The sequence below is a fragment of the Anser anser genome (assembly GCF_964211835.1).
Source record: "Anser anser genome assembly, chromosome: 2".
Taxonomy (NCBI): Eukaryota; Metazoa; Chordata; class Aves; order Anseriformes; family Anatidae; genus Anser; species Anser anser.
This window is the reverse complement of record NC_139721.1, coordinates 95,169,192-95,191,211: the sequence shown is the minus strand read 5'-3', so window position 1 is coordinate 95,191,211 and position 22,020 is coordinate 95,169,192.

Here is a 22,020-nt window from a genome sequence, read left to right as displayed (position 1 = left end):
GCACCTTCAGCAGAGCCCTCAGGGAAAAAGCAAGTATGGTCATCCAATGAAAGGCACAAATCTCATCTCTGAGAGGATTTTGCTGCATATGCAACCTTAATTCTAATAGAACCCAAATACTAGGAATTTGGTTTTTTAAAACATTAATAAAAGAAAAAAAGACAATGATATAATTATTATTTCCTTCTGTTATAAAAGCACCCTGAAAGCCCAGAAATGTATTTTTGTTGTCTCTCGGAGCCGCAGTCAATAGCACACAGGAAACTGCACAGTGGGTTTGAAGATGTCTGCGACTTGAGCTAAAGGACACCTTCCACTGGTGTCTGACCATTGCCCTGTATATCTGCCAGGATCCCTGTGTGTGTGAGAGAGAAACTTTGCTTGTGGGTTTCAGTGCTATCCACCAGAAAGTATGAACCAAAAAATATGTGCTACAAGAGGCCCATGCTCTTCTAGTTTTCCTTCCCGAGCTCCTAAAAAGTGTCTGCGCCCATGGAGGTCCCTCTGTAAAAAACTCAATTTTCTGCATCATCTCATCCTGACCCCTTTCTTTCCCCTTTCCCACTGACAGACTGATTTTCCAGTCAGCCCCACATTGTTGGACCAAGGGTGATTCTTCTCTCCCGGACCCCTTTCTCACCGTCCTTTCCCACTGGGTGGGCACCATCTCCTTAAAAAGCTTGCAATCTTACTACCTCTTAGCTTCATATATCCCCTTAAAACCTGTCTCCCAGTCTCCTCTTCCACAACTTCTCACTCCAAAGTGCTTGTCTGCTGGCACGTGGATGGATTATCAGTGATGGAGAGAAGAGGGCTCTGAAGAGTTTGGTAATTTGCTCTGTCCAAAAAAGCCTGCAGCAGGAACTACAGAAGCAGACTGCTTTCATCCCTTTTGCCTCAGGCCTCAGTGGGATCCCCTGTTGGCTGTGTCCATACAATCATCTTAACCTCATCTCAGACACCTTAAGTATCTTAGCATGTCAGCTGCACAAATAAAAAGTCTCTAGCTTGCATACAGCTCACATGATACAGGGTTTGAGCTCTGGTCCTCTGGAATGGCAGGCCAGACCTTGGGGCTAGAGACCTGGCATTTACACCACTGTAAAAATAGCCACGTCTATCTTTGTCCTTCTAACCCTAAAACATTGCTATAAACCAAGTATTGAGTATCAGTTGTCTGCTCATACTTACATTAGATGCAGAAGAATCTGCTCTAAAGGATGTGTAATCTAATTCGACATTAATGGAAGTGCTACAGCTCAAACTATTGCCTTAGCATAAGTTCCTACCATTGGACATACTCAGTGAACGTTAATAGCTTGCTCTGCAAGGTCATTTACATGGGGCCCTGAAAATCCCCTGAGGTTTCCCCATGAGCAAAAACTGAGAAGCTTGGAGAAAGCAATGAGGCCCCACCTGAACCAAAGAGCTCCCACACACTTGCTTAATTTGTGATAAAAAAAAAAAAAAAAAAAGCCACTCAGATTCTCTGCATTCACCTTCCTTTTCTTCCTTTTCACCATGGCAGTTGAGCTAGGGAAACAGTTCAGGCAGTGTAGGACTTCCCTTCCCAACCAGAGAGGTATGTTCTCAGTGCAGGTGTGGCTCAGCAGAGCTCAGGAGCCAACCAAATAAGCTGTGCTGGGTCTGCACTCTTGTTTCTGGAGCTGGCAGCAGCAAAAAAGCAGCAGGAGCATGGGAAGCTGAGACACAGGAGAGAAAGCAGCAGCAAAGACTGGGCTGCTGGAGGCTGAAGTGAGAACCTGTGACAAAGGTGGAAGTTATCCACTGGGGACGGGAGGAAAAAAGTCAAAGTTCCAAAGCAAAGAGGCTTGCTTCAAAACTGTTGGCAACCACTGGCCTCAAGACACTGGAAGCTTACAGAAATTAATGTATTCCATTACCTCATGGTTTTACGCTTTAGATGCAGATGAATAACACTCATTCAAACAAAGAATGATATCATCTGCATAAAATCCTTCCCAGTGTCATAGAGTATTATCTGGCTGATTATTGTTGGTCCACTGGGTTAGCGATGGTGTTTCAACCTTTATTTTGCTTTCTGATTTAAAATAAGTCCTTCCATCTTCCCTTCAAGCCAGTTTTGCAATAATTCTCCTAGTGGAGGAGGGACTTTGCATCCAAATCTTTATATCATCTCCACTGTCTCCTCAGGTCTCCTCCCTGTGTTACTTTCACACATTTAACAGTTCTCCTCAAATCTACTTCAGCAAAGTCTCTATTGTGGTTAATTAGGTTGATGATTAGCTATGGCACTGAGGTAAACTTGTGCAGTTGTTGCTGAAGCAATTTAGCTTGGGCATGGAGTCTTGACCAATGCTGTCAGGTCCTGTAGGCCTCTCCTTCTTGTGCTAGAGGACACAATTTCTTTATCTCCTACAGCTTACTATCTTAAGTAACTACCTGCCCTTCTCTTTCCTACAGCTACCTTCTGCAGAGGGCCTGTGTGTCTTCAGAGTTCATCCTACAAACAACCATCTGGGGGCAGGTTGTGAGCTCGTGGGACCTTTTCTTGAGATAAAACAGCCATTACATTCCTATGTACCAGTCTGCTGCACACTCTAGCCCTGCATTTTTTGGTACCATGATCTTATTAAAGATAAATAATCTCCAGAGATACTAAGGCAAAGGAAACAAGACAGAGAATATTCCTTTGGATAGCAAAAATCTCTCATATACTCATATACTACCAATGTCAACCTCTTGAATTTTGGAGAAACATGGTCTTCTCTCAGCTTTTTCACAAAGCTTCCATTAGAGACCAGTTGGGTTCACATGCATGTGATGAGGAGAATAAACCCAAGGGCAGTTACAAAAAGTGAACAGGTGAAACAAATTCTAAAGACTTTTTTGCTTTGTCTTTTCATTTTTCAATCAGTTTCTGTTCTGAAACATGCAATTAAGAACATGTTGTGCTATCTGAAACAGTAGGTAGGGTTTACATATAGCTGTCAATTATCACAGAAGGTGCTGGGAAACATTCTGTAAAGCTCCATCTACACTATGAGAAAAGGAAATCACAGCTGCAGCTAAGCAAGCAACATAATAATAATAATTACCCTGAAATCATCTGCTTGAATTATCAAATGAATCCACCATGACCAGGCTTAAGCTCAAACAGCATTCCTTTTTCTGGCAGCTTTCTATGAGTTCATTATTACAAGCTTGTGCAGAAAGAATACTTATAGGACCTTAGAGCTGGAAAGATTTTCTGGGTGTCTGATTTTTGCTCCCTGCTGTGCCTGGTAGACATACTGTATCTGAACCACTTGCAAGTGATAAAGCTTTCTCTTTAAAAAAGAAGAGGGTGGGCAATTCTTTCTATAATTTCCCTTAAAAAGATGCTCACCATTTAGAAGCATCTAATTTCCAGCTTGATCTTTTCTTAGCCAACATTGTCCTTTAGCATCAATGATCTTCCCACTGTTTACTACCTATAAACTCTTGCAGACTGGGTTTTGATTCAGTAAACAAGCTAAGCTCTTCTGGTCTCCTCCTATAGAAGTTTCTAGATAGTCAAATGAAGGAAGGAAGGAAGGAAGGAAGGAAGGAAGGAAGGAAGGAAGGAAGGAAGGAAGAGGGAGAGAGAGAGAGAGAGAGAAAATAACAATCCAGGTCTGTATCCAGACCTACATATGGAGATTTTCATCAAGTTTCTGCCATCGTTCAAAAAAAAAATATATTCTTAGTATTGTTCTGTGTTGTTGCAAGAAAACAGATTGCCCCAAAGCTGTGGATGGAGGGAAAAGACTGTGCTTCCTAAGCTCTTGGCTAAACACCAACACAACCCAGTGCATGTTAAGCCTATTCTTCAGAAATGTTAAGCATCATCAACTCTTTCTGAACTCAGGTGGAGCTGAAGTTGCCCAGACTAGGCCCTTAAAAGCATGATTATTTGGCTCTTGAGGTAGATGTAGAGTGTCTACATTCCTACAATATTCTAACAGGACACCCAATGTCCTCAGGCACATTTCAAATAGAGAACGACGGCTACGTTTCACATCCCTAGAAACCTTTTTCTCTCTTGCAGTCACTTCAACTTGGCATGTTCATTCTCAGAGTAAATCACAAGTACAACACTTAATGGTCGTCTGTGGTCAGAAACTGCCTGAAGGAAGTATTTTCTCCCCAGTGGAGAATGTTGACTCATCTACACCAAATGCTCCAAAGAGACTCTGATTACAGAAAATGTCCAGCTGTTGATTGTTACATGACCTCTTGCATTTAGAGATCTTTCCTGGGGCTAGTGCTTGGGCAATGGATGGATGGACGGATGGATGAAGTGTGGATGTATATAAGTGAAAGAGAGGTACAGGTCTATTTTAGGTAAGGGACTGGATGGGTCACTGATATTTTCAATACATTTTGACAGTGTGATAGGTGTGCTAAAGAAAATAGTGCTAAGTGGCATCAGTCTGACTGTCTGATGGTAATGTTGGAAGAGGGAGAGAGGCAAGGGTAGAACTCAGAAAAGGGAAAGGAAAACTGCTGTGGTCCATGGTGCAGGCTGAGGTCCAGGGAGAAGAGGCTCTGTATTTCTGAGAGCATAGCCCAGGAAAGCACTCAAGAACATCTTGGCATGGTGAGAAAACTGAGGCATATTATGGCACATAGACATTTTATTATTTTGTCTAGATCTGTATTGCTCTCATGCTGCCTAAAATATATAGTGTTGAGGGGGCAGGAAGGGGGTGTGGGGATGTGGTTGGAAACCTTTTGCAAAGACCGCACTATAAGTTTCATCTATCATGTGTCCCTGAAGAGGCAATCTGCCAGAATACCCACAGAACTGATGCTCTGGGAAAGGGTTTGATTAGGTCATTAGGGAGTCTCTGAGACTTGATATCAGGCTCAGGACCTGCATCAGTGACAGCAAACAGTTACATGGAGGTCAAATTCAACGCTAACAAAGATTTGAGCTGGCACCAAAGACAAACCAGCTACAATGTTTTTACACACATGAATTTGGTGCTAGATGCCAAAACCCCTACTGAGCTGGATGCCAAGGTCTCACTTCTCAGAAGGGGATGCTCGCTTTGGGAGTACTTTGAGAACATGTCTAGAAACCCAAAGCCAAGAAGCAAGCGTACTGCAGACTGGACCAACTCACACAGAGAGGAGAGAGAGCAGAACTGAGAGTACAGCACCAAGCTCTCCAGAGCTCACCATGCAGACTGCTGGGGAGTGATGAGCTGAATCATCAGCCCACAACCTTCCAGCTCTGCAGGAAGGTGGGAGACCTTGCAAGCCCTGGTCCTGTGAGCCACATGAACCACAGTTTTCAGCACCCTCCCTCCCCCAGCAGCCTGCCAGAAATGAAGCAACCCCAAGGGATTTCCTTTTCATAGAAAAAATTAAAATTTAGATTTCATTCCAATCTGGAAAGGAACCAGATTTTGCAAGATCAGAATCCTCTGTGAAATCGAATGACTTTTCATGGCACAGCTTTGCTGATTGATATAGACTGCATCTAACCAAGAACAGCCCTCTAAATGGCTATTGCAATCAGAATTTCCTGGTCTGTCACTTTCAAGAACACAATTAACTGCAAAAACAGAGGCTTGCAATTTTGCAAAAAGGCAGAAAGACCAAACAGATCAGATACAGCATCAGCAAAATGTCACACAGCCTGCACCTCCCTTTCTCAACCTGTCTTGTCCAACTGAACTGTGGTGGTAGCCTCTGTCCCGATCTCCCTCAACACATGCACAGGTACCTGCTTCTCTCAGCTCTGAAGTTTTCATGCTACAGCCAGCAATACTGCAGCCATTTCTGTTTGCATACACTACAGCTGAGCTCAGAGGAGTCGTTTGCTTTGTACTTTGCGGGAAGTTTGCAGCATGCTCCCTTGTGCTAATCAGCCATCAGGCAGCCTCGATGGCTGGGAGGCTGCTGGCAGACTTGTGTCTAGTTTGCTCGTTTGTCTTAATCACCCATTTTCCCCCAGTAAGAGTATTTGATTTAAGGCGGAGAGGAAATATAAATTGAGGATTGAGGAATTCTGTACATGAAGGAATGCTGCATCAAATGTTTTTGCACAACAATTACTTCTATTTATCACCTTCAAACACATGCACGTGGCTTCAGTTTTTACAGCAGTTGCCCAACTTAGCTGCTGCATATGGATGATAAGATACTTGGCTGTGAGACAGGTTCAATTAATTCTACTGGGCAGTTAGTTTGGTAAATTCATTTGATACTCCGATCTGAATGACACAGTCTTATTAATATCTGCAGGCAAAGGATAATGCTACAGAGTAATATTTCTGAAACAGAAAAGCTCTAAGACATGATTGAGACAATACAACTTTTCCCTTGTTGTACAAGATGATTACTGTAAACTCCCTTTCCATTAAGTACCAAAAGCTGGAGGCACAAGAAAAGGCTGAAGATATTTATTTTTACTTCATATTTTATTGGAAGAAGATTAAAAGAGAATAAGCATAAACTTTAAATGATGTGTTTCAGAAAATATAGCCTATTATACAAGGAAATATACTGACATGACTTTTTCCTTATATTCACCTCTGGAAGAAATTTTAAGCTTAGCTACATGTCTATGCTGTCCTTTTTGTTGGTGGTGTTGCTGGCTTGCTATGTTTTTCCTTATTTGTTCATGTCATTCATTCATTTCCCCAGCCCCATGGGGGGACCAAAGACCCACAGCCTACCCTGAAACAGAGCACTTGTCTTAGGCATCTCTGCCATGTCACCCCACAGACATCATTAGGGCCAAGGCAGACAAAAACATGCTTCCAAAAATATGCTTTTCTGCAGCCAGAACTGAAGCTATTGGAGAAAAGGGGAAGTCTGTACTATATAATGTAAGCAAGAAAATATGTTCATGTCTTAAAAATCAATATTCTCTAGGAATTTCACTGTGTCCTTGTGGTATCTAATTACTTGGGAACTTTCATTCACTTTGACATCTGCGTGTTGGAGGGAGGAAAGCTGAAGGGAACTGTTCATACCTTCCTTTATCCCCCACAAGTATTAGGTTTTAAAAGTCGTATCTGTTACAAGCATATTCTTTCCATTGGGAAACATTATACGTATAATCCACTTAGTATCTTGCTACCAAGACAGGTACTATTTGGAGCAATACACATCTTTTTCAGGGGAATCTGTGATCTCCATTAAACCCTAAATAATCAATGAAAAAATCAGGAGAGTCTCTCTCTTTGGTCAGGGCTGTAAAGCATAGAAAACCCAAGTGTCTGGCCATAGCATGCTCCTCCTCTACCCTAACAGCATGCACAACCATGAAAAAGCAGCAGTAATTAACACAGTGAGCTCATTTTAAAAACATCTCAAAAGTTTCTAGGAATAATTCCATTGACCTGCTCTTTCATACCAGACATCTTTTGTTCCCTTCCTCTCCAGGCTGCAAGCTGTCCATGAGTACTTACATGTGAGTAGTAGTTTACACTGGAACAGTAACAGTTATTTCTCTGGGGATTTCTGGGTGTTTGCACAGAGTGAAGTTTTGTGATCTATCCAAAGAAGATTGCTTCCAGGACAGATCGATTACCTGGAAACTGGTAGCTTTTCTTCTCTTTTTCACTCTCTTTTTTTCCTTTTCTTCCCCCCCGCCCCCCCCCCCCCCCCCCCAATTTTTTATCTTTACATTGATTGCCAAGCAAAACAAACACCTCCCACAGAGTTCTAAGTAATGAGAGAACAAACTATGGACTTGTAATTATTGAAGTAATGCCACACAATGGAGTTAGTGTAAATTTGGTTCCATGGTGCTGGGAAGGATCAGAGAAGAGAAGTGCACAACCAGAAGTAAGGAGGACGGTGCACAGATCTCATCCATAGCGCTATCAGAATGAAATACATAAACAAAAGGAATTAGCTACTCTCTTGCACAGGACTACTGCAGTATTGGCGAGTGGGCCCTCATTATATTATTACTCAGATGAAATGCTCAGCATTGCAGGCATGCACATCCCATAAGAGAAAGTTCAAATATTTTATGTGGGACTTATCTGGCCTGCAGGGAAATTCCTGATGCCCCTATATTTAACTTGTACCACAATAGGCCAATAAAATTCCTTGTGGTTTTAACTCTCTCAGTAGTGACTGTCCAAAATTAGCTGGCAGACTTCCTCTTACTTTTTATTTTTCATAACGGCATAAAGCTATCCAGAGGAATCTTACTAGATGAAATAATATTTACCCTGTGCTGAAGCAGGGTGCTTCTTTCAAGGAGCTACATCCACCTCTGCTCTCCACAATGTGGGAAAGCTTCTTGCACTCAGGTTTTGATACTACTGCAGCCCATGGTACTTGTGGAGCAGCACCAGCCCTCCTTTGTATGTAACAGCAAACGAGAGGATATTTTGCATTCACAGCTTGTGCTGTTCTGCATCCTGGCTATGCTGGATGTCACTGAATCACAAAATTGTTGAGGTGAGCAGGAGCCTCTGGAGATCATGCAGTCTAGCCTCCCTGCTCAAAGTTGGGACAACTAGGGCAGGTTGCTCAATGCCACCTCCAATTGGGTTTTGAACATCTCCAAGGATGAAGCCTCTGTGGACACCTGTCCCAGCATTCAACCACCCTCAGAGTGGAAAAGCTCTTACTTAGACTTAAGTCTTTTCATATGTGTCTTGTGCCAAACTGGGAACGAGGTGCCTGTCTGCTATTCAGCATTTGCAGTGGTGGAGTTCAGGATCCTGAGGAGAGGAAACAAGACTAAATGCAGGATTACAACCCTGGACTTCAGGCACCACTGGAAAGAGCCTGTCTCTGTCTTCTTTACTTCCTCCATCAGATGTTTGCACACAGTGATGACTTTCCCCCTGAGCCTTTTCTTCTCCAGGCTGAACAGTCCCAGCTCTCACAGCCCTCTACAGGAAATGTTTCTTTATCACCTTCCATGGCGGTGCCCTTATCTCCCTTGTACTGGAAAGGCCAGAACTGGAAGCAACACTCCAGCGGTGGCCTCACCGTGGCTGAACAGAGGGGAAGGGTCACCTTGATCTGCTGGTAACATTCCTCCTGGTGCAGCTCAGGATGCTGCTGGGTTTCTTTGTGCCAAGGGCATATTTACTGATTCATGGTCAACTTGTCCATCAGGACCATTACAACCTTTTCTGCAAAGCTGCTCTCCAGCTGATTGGTCTTCGTCGCATGCTGGTGCATGGGGTTATTCTTACCCAAGGACATTTTACTTTTTGGAACTTCACAATGTTCTTGTCAGCCCATTCCTCCAGCCTGTTGAGATCCCTCCACATGACAACACAAACCTTTTGTCTTATCAATCACTTTTCCCAGCTCTGCTTCAACTGCAACATTGTAGAGGATGTACTATATCCCATCGTCCAGCTCATTAATGAGGAGATTATTCAGTGTTGGATTTTGTCTCACCCATTAGGGCACTCCAGTTGTGCCACTGATCACATTAGATTGTGCAAATGGAGAAACCTGTTGCCCTTCATATCTCTCACCAGGTTCAACTCCAGGTGGGGTTTGGCTTTTTTTATCCCATCTCTGCACACCCTGACAGTGTCCATATATTCCTCCTGGATCACCTGCTCCTGCTTCAATCACCTGTACACCTCCTTTTACATTTGAATTTTGTCAAGAGCTCCTTGTTCATTCATGCAGGCCTCCTGCCACCTTGTCTTGATTTCCTGCTCACTGGGATGGACTTTTCTTGAGCTGGGAGGAGGTGATCATTGAAAATCAACCAGCTCACCTGAACCCCTCATCTCCAGGGCCATTTCCCATGGGATTCTTCCATGCAGAAACTGAAGAGGCCAAATCCTGCCCTCCTGAAGTCCAGGGTTGTAATCCTGCATTTAGTCTTGTTTCCTCCCCTCAGGATCCTGAACTCCACCACTGCAAATGCTGAATAGCAGACAGGCACCTCATTCCCAGTTTGGCACAAGACACATATGAAAAGCCAATTCTTCACATGCTGGAGTGAGAAAAAAAAAAAGTCTAAAATAATAATAAAAATGATAGATCTTCCTTTGGAAATGTTGGCTGAAACATTTGTTTTTGTCTCTTTTTTCTTCCCAAATGGCTTCCATGAGAATATTTCTTAGTGCTTTTATATAACATTTTATATTGTGTTAAATCACTGATCAGATTTCTTTGAAGGGAATCCTTGTGGAGCGTTTGCAATGTTAGGAAAAAAAAAAAAAAACGTATTCCTTTCTTTCTTTCCAACTGGAAAAAGCCAACCCAAATCAACAGGGAAATGGTTTAATTTCAGACTCCTACAGTGATATTATACACATTGGCAAGGAGAAGAAAAACATTTTAAAAGGTTCAACTGATATTTAATTTTCTTTTCTGAACATTTCACATCAACTTTTCCTGTCCATTAAAGTGGTGTAAACTTTTATTTTATTTTATTTTATTTTTTAAGGTGCAGATTTAAAATATTCATGTCAGATACATAATCTTTGCTGGCAAAAAAATAAAAGCTTGCATTCCTGTGAGAAGACGTGACTTGGTGGCCCCAGATCGCCACCATTGCTTTGCTTTTTGCCAGACATATTTGAACCATGGAGTTTTTTATTTCTTTCAGTGAGTGCTAAGAATAAGGTACAGGTAATTCTGCTCATTGTTGAGGGCTTTTAGAATATATACATCCAATTGCATGTTAGCTAAACTAGGCTTCACATAAAAGCTGTAGAAATTCAGATATTAGCTGAAGAATGTCTACCATAAATACTGTCAAAAAAGTCTATAAAAGTATGTGAAGCAGGGAGTGTGGTTAGAAAGTTTATATAAGTTTCTGGAAAAGTTGGCAATCTGTGGAGTCTGTAAATACAGAAACATTAGATGTATAAGTTTTTCATCTATCATGGTAAAATTTGCAGATTAAGTATCACTAGATTATTTTCCCTTTCTGTCTTGTACAATTGGAGAAAAAATACAGATACAGCAGAAAATACAATTTCCACACAAAACTCCATCCTGAACCACAGCTAAACTACATGGGAATGTAGACCCCTTTAAACTGGGGGTTTGTGTGTGCTGCTCTCTTTGGTAACCCATGGAAAACCAGCCCTGCCTGCTCCAGCCTCCTGGCTCTGTGGTGTCCATTTTTATTCCCTGCTTCCCCAGACTCCCAGGCAAAATATTTCCATTCTAGGGACAGATTTCATAGAATCATAGAAACACAAGGTTGGAAAGGATCTACAAGATCATCTAGTCCAACTGTCCTCCTATCACCGATAAGCTACTAAACCAAGTAGCTACTAAGTAGCTACTAAGCTACTTAGTAGCCACTAAGCTACTAAATCATATCTCGTAGCATCTTGTCCAGGCGCTTCTTGAACGCCATGAGGGATGGTGACTCCACCACCTCCCCGGGCAGGCCATTCCAGTGCCTCACCACTCTTTAAGAGAAAAAGGTTTTCCTGATATCTAATCTAAATCTCCCCAGGTGCAACTTGTGGCCATTTCCTTAAGTCCTAGAATTAGTTATCTGAGAGATGTGGCTGACCCCCTCCTCATTACAACCTCCCTTCAGGAAGTTGTAAAGTTCAAGAGGTCTCCCCTGGGCCTCCTCTTCTCCAGACTAAACAATCCCAGCTCCCTCAGCCACTCCTCAGAAGACTTGTGCTCCAGACCCCTCACCAGTTTTGTTGCCCTCCTCTGGACGTGCTCCAGGGCCTCAAAGTCTTTCTTGTAGTGAGGGGCCCAAAACTGAACACAGTATTTGAGGAATGGCCTCACCAAAGCTGAGTACAGGGGGATGATCACCTCCCTGCTCCTTATGGCTACGCTATTTCTAATATAGGCCAGGATACCATTGGCCTTCTTGGCCACCTGAGCACACTGCCGGCTCATGTTCAGCCGAGCATTATTGATCAACATTCCCAGGTTCCTTTCCTCTTCACAGTGTTCTAGCCACTCTGCCCCAAGCCTATCGCGTTGCATGGGGTTATTGTGGCCAAAGTGCAGGACTCGGCACTTGGCCTTGTTGAATGCCATCCCATTCGCCTCAGCCCAGCAGTCCAGCCTATCCAGATCCCTCTGAAGGGCCACCCTACCCTCAGGCAGATCGACACTACCTCCCAGCTTGGTGTCGTCTGCAAACTTACTGAGGGTATGCTCAATCCCCCCATCTAGGTCATCGATAAAGCTATTAAACAAGATAGGCTCCAGTACCGACCCCTGGGGGACACCACTTGTAACGGGACACCAGCTGGACTTAACTCCATTAACCACAACCTGCTGGGCACAACCCTCCAGCCAGTTCTTTACCCAGAGAAGAGTATACCAGTCTAGGCCACAGGCAGTCAGTTTTCCCAGGAGAATACTGTGGGAGACCGTGTTCAAAGCTTTGCAGAAGTCTAAGTAGACCACGTCAACAGCCTTTCCCTCACCTACCAGTCTGGTCACACGGTCATAGAAGGAGATGATGTTGGACAAGGACAACCTGCCTTTCATGAACCCATGCTGGCTGGGCCTGATCCCCTGGATGCCACGCAAGTGCTGTGTGATCTCACCCAAGATGATTTGCTCCATAACTTTCCCTGGAACCAAGGTCAGGCTGACAAGCCTGTAGTTCCCCGGGTCCTCCTTACGGCCCTTCTTGTAGATGGGAGTCACATCGGCAAACCTCCAGTCCTCTGGGACCTCTCCAGATAACCAGGAATGCTGATAGATCATGGAAAGAGGCTTGGCAATTACCTCCGCCAGCTCCCTCAGCACCCTAGGGTGGAACTCGTCTGGTCTTGTGACATTCCAGATGGAGGAGCAGGTCACTAACTGTCTCTTCCTGGATCACAGGGGGCGATTCTTTACCCGAATCACTGGGGACGTCCAGGTCAGGGCATAAAGTACCCTGGGGATAACTGTTCTGACTACTAAAGACAGATGTAAAGGTGTTGAGAACCTCAGACTAATCTTTATCCTCAGTGATCACATTCCCTGCTGCATCAAGTAAAGGATGGAAATTTTCCTTGGTTCTTCTCTTGCTGTTAATATATTTGTAAAAGGATTTCTTGTTCTCTTTTACTGCAGTGGCCAGAGTTCAAGCTGGGCTTTTGCCTTTCTAACTTCCTCTCTGCATATCTTAGCAACTTCCTTGTAGTTGCCCCAAGTAGCCTGTCCCTTCTTCCAGTGGACATAAACTCTTTTTCTCCCGGAGTCTCAATAAAAGTTCCCAGTTCATCCATGCCGGTCTTCTTCCCCTCTGGCTCACCTTACGGGACTCAGGAACAGCCTGCTCCTGTGCCTCTCAAGATTTCCTTCTTGAGGAGCGTCCAGGCTTCCTGGACCCCTTTGCCCTTCAAGAGTGACTCCCAAGGGACCCCTGCAACAAGTGTTCTGAATAGGTCAAAGTCTGCCCTCCGGAAGTTCAAGACAACAGTTTTGCTAGTAACCCTTCTGACATCACCAAGGATAGAAAATTCTACAATTTCATGGTCACTCTGCCCAAGACAGTCCCCAAATTTCACATCTCCCACTAGTCCTTCTCTGTTAGTAAAGAGCAGGTCTAGCGGGGCACCTCCCCTGGTAGGCTCTTGAACCAGCTGTGTCAGGAAGCTATCTTCCACACACTCTAGAAACCTCCTAGACTGGTTCCTCTGTGCAGTATTATACTTCCAGCATATATCAGGGAAGTTGAAGTCTCCCATGAGAACAAGTTCTGGTGATCGTGCAACTTTTGCAAGCTGCTCATAGAATGCCTCATCCACCTCTTCATCCTGATTAGGCAGTCTATAACAGACCCTCACCAAGATGTCACCCCTACAGGCCTTCCCCCTGATCCTTATCCATAGACACTCAACTTTATCATTCCCAACCGCAAGCTCTTCAACATCAAAACACTCTTTAATATAAAGAGCCACACCACAACCTTGTCTATCCCTTGTAGCCATCATCCATCACATTACTCCAGTCATGGGAGTGATCCCACCATGTTTCAGTTATTGCAACTAGGTTGTAGTTAGCCTGTCACACAATCGCTTCTAGCTCCTCCTGTTTGTTGCCCATGCTGCATGCATTGGTGTAGATGCACTTCAGATGAGACATCTGCCTCACCCCCAGCTTCAGCATTGTTCCCCTAGGCACTTCTCTGGTGAGCCCTGTTTTACCCCCTTCCCTGTCATAGTTAGTTTAAAGCTCTCTCAACAAGTGCTGCTAGCTCTTGCACTAGGATTCATTTCCCCCTTTGAGACAGGTGAGTTCCATCCATTGACAACAGGCCAGGGGTCAAGTAAAATGGCCAAAGAACCCAAACTTCCTATCTTGACACCAGCCGCTCAGCTAATTATTCATTACGTGTGTTTTCCTAGCCTGCTCTCTGTCCTTCAGCTCCCCAGAAGGAATAGAACAAAACACGACTTGTTTTCCCGCTCCTTGAACTATTCGCCCTAAACCCCTGAAATCTTTCTTCATAGTTTGCAGGCTTCTCTGAGCTATTTCGTCACTGCCCACCTGAAGTATGAGTAATGGGTAATAAGTGGGGTGAACCAGCTCCGGGAGTTTTCTAGTTATGTCCCTGACCCGGGCCCCAGGTAGGCAGCACTCTTCCCTATGGCTCAGGTCTGGTCTGCAAATGGTGCCCTCTGTTCCTCTGCGAAGGGAGTCACCTACCACAACCACCCTTCTTTCTTTCCTGGCAGAGGCATTTTGAATGCGTAGAGTCAACTGCCTCTTCCTTGGTAACCTCTTTGGGGAACACTCCCATGCCTCCCCACTTACCTCCCCTTCAATGTCCAACACTAGGACATTATTTTCAGAAATATTTAGTACCCAACATCTCTCTTAAAATAAATGGCTAGATTTTCAAAAAAAGCTCAACAGCTTCTCTATGGAGGAACTGCTGAGAGACAGACTTTCTCCTTCCTGCTGCCCCAGTTGGGCATCTTACTTAAATATCCCACAAGCTGGGTACCAGTCCCTAATGAACACTCATCAATGTCTGGCTTTCTAATTGTAATCATTAACTGATTTCTGAGGTTTGTAACAGAAATAACTATAATCCAAATCAGGTCACAAAGTTATTTATTTATCTAGAAGGAACTCCAAACTTCAGAAAAAGAGCAGACATTATTCACAGTATAAGTCACTGGAGCCATACATTTCGGCACAGATAAATCAAATCTCTTCTGCATTAAACAGATAGCAAAGCACAAAGTTCACTTGCAAATCCAGGGAGATTTTCTTGCATAAAGACAAAGCTGCTCAAGTTTTAAAAGGATTGAAAATTGCAAAACTATGCAATTACAACCATGTCTTGCATAAAACACACTATAAAATGATTCAACCTTTATAAATTACTAGTGACTATTAAAATATAGGCCCATTCATGTGGCTTTCAGATGCATTCCAGTAGAGTGCAAAGTGAACAGCCATTGCATTTCATTGCACAATAGTCAGAAGCAAAATTGGTGCTGTGTTCTAAGCATTCATTGAATGTCAGAATATGTACTGAGGATATAACTGTTGACTAGACTCTCAGGGAAGTACATAATTTATATTCAAAACTAAGCTTCATAATAAATACCAGCTTCAAATCTCTTTGGACAATGTTTCTCAACAGGTTTCTAAAATCGTACATTTATGGAGTAAACAGAATATTTAATGGCTGCTAGCAGTATATCAGATTTGTTATGCTTATGGGAGCTGTGGTCATCAAATATTCATGATGATGGTTGTTATGCAATGCTGACAACTTTCTAACTTGTGAAATAAATAATGGGTCAGTGGGAACTGCTTTATCTGAGAAGGGTGACCACGCTTTCTTGTGGCTGTAGGAGGATTAAGAGTTGCGTTCTCAGAGCAGGACAGAAAATTTGAAGGTGTATTTCTTCAGCTTACACACCTCTAGGTCTGGCCTTTATCTTATTCTCTCCCTCTAACTGCCCCTCCCAGGGGCAGTGGTATTTGTTGATGTCAAGGTCAAGCAATACAAAACCAGCTCATAAGTTTCTGCTACCAGAAAAGCTGAGCTGATGTACTAGATCATTTCAGGTGAGGGTGAGGGGAGGTTGGTAGCATATACATAACCCAGCCCCATATTTCTTATGTTGGCAGTTTGCCCTTATTCCAGCTAGGGCAAATAAAGGATTTTAAAGGATTTTGCCTCTTTAAGGAACATGAAAGAAGGTCCATGAGGAACTGCTTTTTTTTTTTTTTTTTTTTTTAATAAATGGTCCTACACTCCTCAGGGCTGGTACACCTTGAATGCATTGTCTGAATACTACTAAACTAAAACTACATGCCTCTGATTGATAATTTGGCATAACTGCATTGGAAAAAATCTGCAAGTTAACCAATTATGCATTACCATAAAACTAGATCAGATGAGAGGACATTTCCAGCACAGATGTTCTTCACTATCTTAATTGGCCTTAATTTTCTATGAAATCAATGGGTTATGCAATAGTTACACATCCTTAGTACTATCTGATCTCAGTACCTGGCCTTCATCCCTCCAGTTCCTGGAATAGCTCTATGCAAGTCAAGACAAGAAAGAGTACCTTCACAACTGTCCAGAGAAACACTGTGTGCCCAGCATACTGTAAGATAACATCAGTGACTTTGTTGGCAGCTATGTTCTTTCTAGAATTAAAACACAAATTACCTTTGATTTACTTCACAGGATGAGCTTGCTCCTCTATGTGTCAACATGAAGAAATTATAGATCTCACAGATTTAACTTGTTGGTTACTTTAAATGGTAAATTAAAGAATTTGCAGAAAAACATTTCAAAAGTACAGTATGATGTCTATTTAAGCAAATCTATATATACAATTCAAAAGTCCAGTTTTCAACCACAAGATAAAATGCTTCAGAACAGAAACTGATTCCAATGCTCTTTCTACTAAAAACAAGGGGCAAACTCATGCTGAAGTCATGTAGAATTTTACCCGCACTCCAAAGAATGACTTGCCTAAAACATAGATAATGATGTAGGGGACCCTGGATAAGTCCAGCATTTTATCGCAGCCCTTGAAAGATAAGAATGTTAGCGAAAGGATGAAAGCCCTAAACCTCAGCCCTAGGCTCAGATTTGTCATAAAGCATGAGTAACCCAGAGCTTAATCTTGCAAATTTAACCTGGGCAGAGCTGCAGAACAGACTGAACAAGAAAAGTAAAGGGTGCAATTTGAATCTCTACTTTTTGTCACGATACTTTCTTTGCAGCATAAACTGTAATTCAGTGGAAACATAAAATGTGAAAAAGCCAATGCCTTCACATTGCCATCAAAATGCCTTTGATGAAAGTTGTATAACTATGATAAAAGTAGTGTCCACAGGAGACAAATTCTGTAAAGGACAGTTAATGGATGATTTTCTGCTACAGAAATTGTTTTCTAATGCTCTGGCAGTCAGATGTCTTGAAGAAGAAGAATCTCTATTCTTGACAAGAATTCACTGTTTTCTTCTTCTCTCCCTGAAATCTATATGTTATGCATTTTTAGACAAGAGGTAGCTAAAATTCATTGTTGTAACACTGGTGAAGGCATATCCATCATTCACATTCTTCTAAAATCATTTGCAATTTTAACCTTTTTCACTTACCACAACACACTATTACAAGCATGCAAGATGGGAAAAATGGAAACCGCAGTTTTCTGCTAGTCTTCTCCTCCAAGTACAAATTTTAAAAAAATAAAATAAAACAAACAAACAAACAACAACAACAACAAACTCCCATTCATCCTTTGAAGTACACTAGGTTCTCTTGAGCTTCTTTTCACCAAATGCCAAGCCCAGGAAAAGCTAGCAGCATGGTATTGCTGTCTGTATGCCACCATAATGTTCTAATTTTCTGCAGCCTTTCCGCAAATATTCCATCACTGCAGCGCCATTTTTATTTATTTATTTATTTATTTATTTATTTATTGCCTTCCCTGCCCCACACTAGCTGAGGCTGGTGGGGGTAAATCAGCAGAAGTTTAAACACAGAGAAACAAAGACAATTTGAAAAGCTCAGCTTCTACATCCTAAAAGTGAGAACTATTTTGCAAAGGCCTTCTCCAAGACCAAATCCACCTGCTCAGTTCATTCTCCACCATTTCACCTACCTTTTACTCCCATTTATGATTTTCCTGTTGATCACCTCTTACAATACAATATCATTACTTGCTCATCATGTTATGCAATTACCATATCCTCAAGATGTTCTGTGATCTTTCATGATTTAATTTAGTAAGCTCACAAATACAACTTTGTGGTTTGTAGTTGTCTTACCTCCCAGAAGAGACTTTCAAACATCAAGGACACTGTGACACCTCTGAGATGTCCAAAATAATGTAAGTCAGATAAATGCTCTTTCTACTAACTCAGTCCTTTTATCATTTTTATCTTTCACCAAGCCTAAGAGCTCTGGAGAATTTCTATGGTCTAGTTTCTCCAGTTCTTTCAAGACCTTTTCTTCTCTGTAGTTTTGAACAGTACCACTGGCCAACCTCAGGAAAGAAAAGAATCACTCTTGATTAGGTGTCTTTTCAATGGCTCAGTGACTTTCATGTTTCTGCAGTGATCCTTCTAACCATCCAAAATCTAACTTTTTTCCGAGTTCTGTCCTCCTGATACATCAAGGACTTCTTGCTAACTTTTTTTTTTCTTTTTTTTTTTTTTTTTTCGGTGCTTCTTTCCCCCAGATATCTGTACCATTTGCCTTTTCCATTACAGTTCTTCTGAACTCTTCCTTACATTTCTCCTGTTGTAGTTTAATTTCTTTTTATTGGCTTGATACACTAAAATTTTCACTTTCTGATGGTTAAAATAACATCCTAGCTCTTGCCTACTAGGTATACTGGAGTCCTTGCTCCCTTCTTAATTCAGTGATATTCCTGCTTTCTAAGGCTTTATTCTGGTAGGGGTCTTTTTGTTTTTGTGTATTTGTTTTCCCCTTTCTCTCCTGTTTCTGTAGGATTTAATAGATATTCAAGCTTATTTGATTTTTATTTTTATTTTTAAATCATCCTTCTAAAATACAATGCTACTAGGCTAAGGTATGTTACATTTCCTTACCCAAAGATGTAGAAAATTATTAGTTTGAAGTTCTGCTGAAGCCAGGCTTACACTATATCAGTGTGATGTCAAATACTTGAATAGACAATGACTACTATGTTTTTCTGTTGTTGTTATTTTTTGTTTAAAAACCACAACAACAACAACAACAAAAACAACAACAACAAAAAAAAACAACCACTTTCTGGGAATTCCCCATCAACTCCTGTCTTCCACAGAGTAGGCTAATACCTCCTGCTGAACTATGGGCCATTTGCCCTCACCTTATATTTGCAAAATCTACATGGATAAAAGTTCAGCAGCTTCCAAATTATCTTTTGCAACACGAATTGTTAGTAGAAAGAAATCAGTTCCTGGTGGGACAACAGCTGGCCAACACACATACACCTTTTTCCAATGAGGTTTCTACTTTTTCCTTTAGATGGTTTAAGGGGTTTATATAATAACTCATGTCTTACTGCTAGCCAAGTATTTTCATGCATGAGGTTGAGTTCATCAACACAACTGAGAAATGTAGTTTCCCCTGCATCTAATTCACAGGTCTGTAACTACAGTTGTGAAAGAGAGCAAAAGTAGGGAGCCAGCTTCCCACATCAGACTTCTTTTTTTTTTGTTTGTTTTTACACCTGTGTTTAGCCTAAATGTATGGAAAATTCCTTAGCATAATCTTACACAATATTTTTATTTCTTCTCCTAAAAGGACTGAGCAAGTTCATGAAATATCTTTAGTTGGTTTATCAGAGTATGTTGGAAATCCTGCTAAACCATATTAAATCCTTCTTAAATAAAAGCACAGAGGAAGAAATGTTATAACAGGGACGTGAAAATAAATCTGATGTAAGGTGACGCAAATCTGTTAGCACCTTTTGCAGTAATGAGATTGATTCTCTTCTCATACAAATCAGTGGAGAAACAGAGAACTTGTCCCTTTATTTTTAAGATGTCTCAAGATTACTTGGTGTGGCCATCTGCACTTGAACAAAGCAAACAAAGCACAGCACCAAAATCAGACAATGATTTCTTATATTTTTTCCCAGAGCTTTGAGCAACCACGGCAGCACCTGCAGTTTAGTGCTTGCATAGGATGGTAACAAAGAGGTGCAAATGACAATGGCCCCAACCTGCTAGCCATTCTGCCCCAGATACTGCCACAGCCTTGGCAGGAGGTCAGCTGGCCTGGCTCTTCCCAAACAGAAACCCACAAGCACTTTCCAAGAGGATTTTAACCACGTTGTCCTCCATTAGCAACAACTGCTGTATGACTGGATACCAAAAATGACCTTTTCAATGGGCACATTCCAACCATTCTTTCAGCAACGTGCAGTGTAGCCCTCTTTCCCCTTGGGTTGGGATGAATTGGGTCTAGAGGATCTGTCAGCTGTCTTTGTCAGCCCCTCAAGAAGAGGCATCCCCACTGAGACCAGCTCTGTACAGCTTTCATGACTGCCATTTCCACCAATACTGAAGACATTTGCTGGGGCACATGGTGCCTCTGCAGAGGCTCCTCATCGTACCATTTTGCCTTGTAGGATTTGCACTCCAGCAGCATTCCCAGTTGCTGTTTCACTCTGTACTTCACCTGACACCAGAAATATAAGCAAACAAGCAAAGTGAGAAAAGGGATTGCTGAGATGTGACTCTATGGAACTGCACTCACTAATTAGCTGATGTTAATTAACAGAGTCTGGACTCAGCCTTGTGGGTGAGACGGAGTGAAAGGTCAGGTCAGAATACCACCATGAAGAACGGCTACCTCCTGACCTGGCACAGACTGCCAGCACAGCAGTGCTTTGTCTTTTACACCTCCTGGGGCGAAGAATGAGGAAAAAGTGTCTGCACAGCTTTTGAGGCAATGACTACCTTTTTCTCCTCTCTGTAAAGAGAGTGTTTCTGCACACACAGTTACCTATGAAGGATGTCCCATGGCTGGTACAATGGATATGTAGAGCTACATGAAAATCACAACAGCCTTTGGTACATGTGTCTGAAGAGCCATATAAAGTCCTAGAAATCGATGTTAAGGTGGGTACTAATATTCTGCTGGCTCAGACACTGAGAACAAGCAGCTAGTAACCTTTGAAACCTGAAGGAAGCAAACACAGACAAACTAAAATAACTTGAATACACAGCGATGTGCTGTAATGCTTCCCAATAAACAATCCCATTTGGCTAAGAGGAAAATGAATACAAATAAACCAGCTGAAGCACAATAAAATAAATGATTTCCAAGATGTAGAGGAGAATCCAAAAATGTGTTAGTGGAAGAGGGGAGGGAGAACATATGGAAGGATGGACTGCATTACACTCAGCAGCTTCCTTCTCCTGATGGTGAATTATGACCACCCCATCCTCTCTTTTTCTTCCTCTCTGTCTAAACACATTAGGACAATGAGGCTTCAACATGAAGAAATAAACCTTTAATTAATAGTCTACAAAAGAATTAACTTATCCATGGTGCTCACACACCCAATACAATTTCTCAGCATGATCGTTCCCTCTTTGTCTGCCTTCTACTTGTATGTTTCTATCTTCAGTATTCTTCATTTCTCACTTTTATGACTCAACTCATTTTTAAATATGAACAAAATGAATACCAGTTCAATATGTCTGAGTGGCAATTACACCACTTACTAGGTCAAGCGTATATAAGCTACTGTGACCACTGAATGCCTCCTCTGTGTGAGCACACCATAGCCATACCTCAGATGCATTGTCGATTTTTCATCCTTCTTCCTTCATTACCAAGGTTTACTGTTAGATTTTTTTCGCCTTCCTGCTGCTTTATATCCTGGCTAGATATCATTTCTAGAAAACTTCATTAGAAGGTAATTACGGGAAAGCCAGTTCCGTACATACCTGTTTCCAGCCAAACAACAGAAGATAGAATCAACCACTATATCACACATGTGACCTGCATTTCCAAGTGATTTTTAATAACTTAAGAAAATGGAAGGAATATTTTTAGGTTTTCACTTATGACAACTCTTTTAAGTGGAGGTAGATCAAAACTGAGAGAAAAAATTACTACAACCT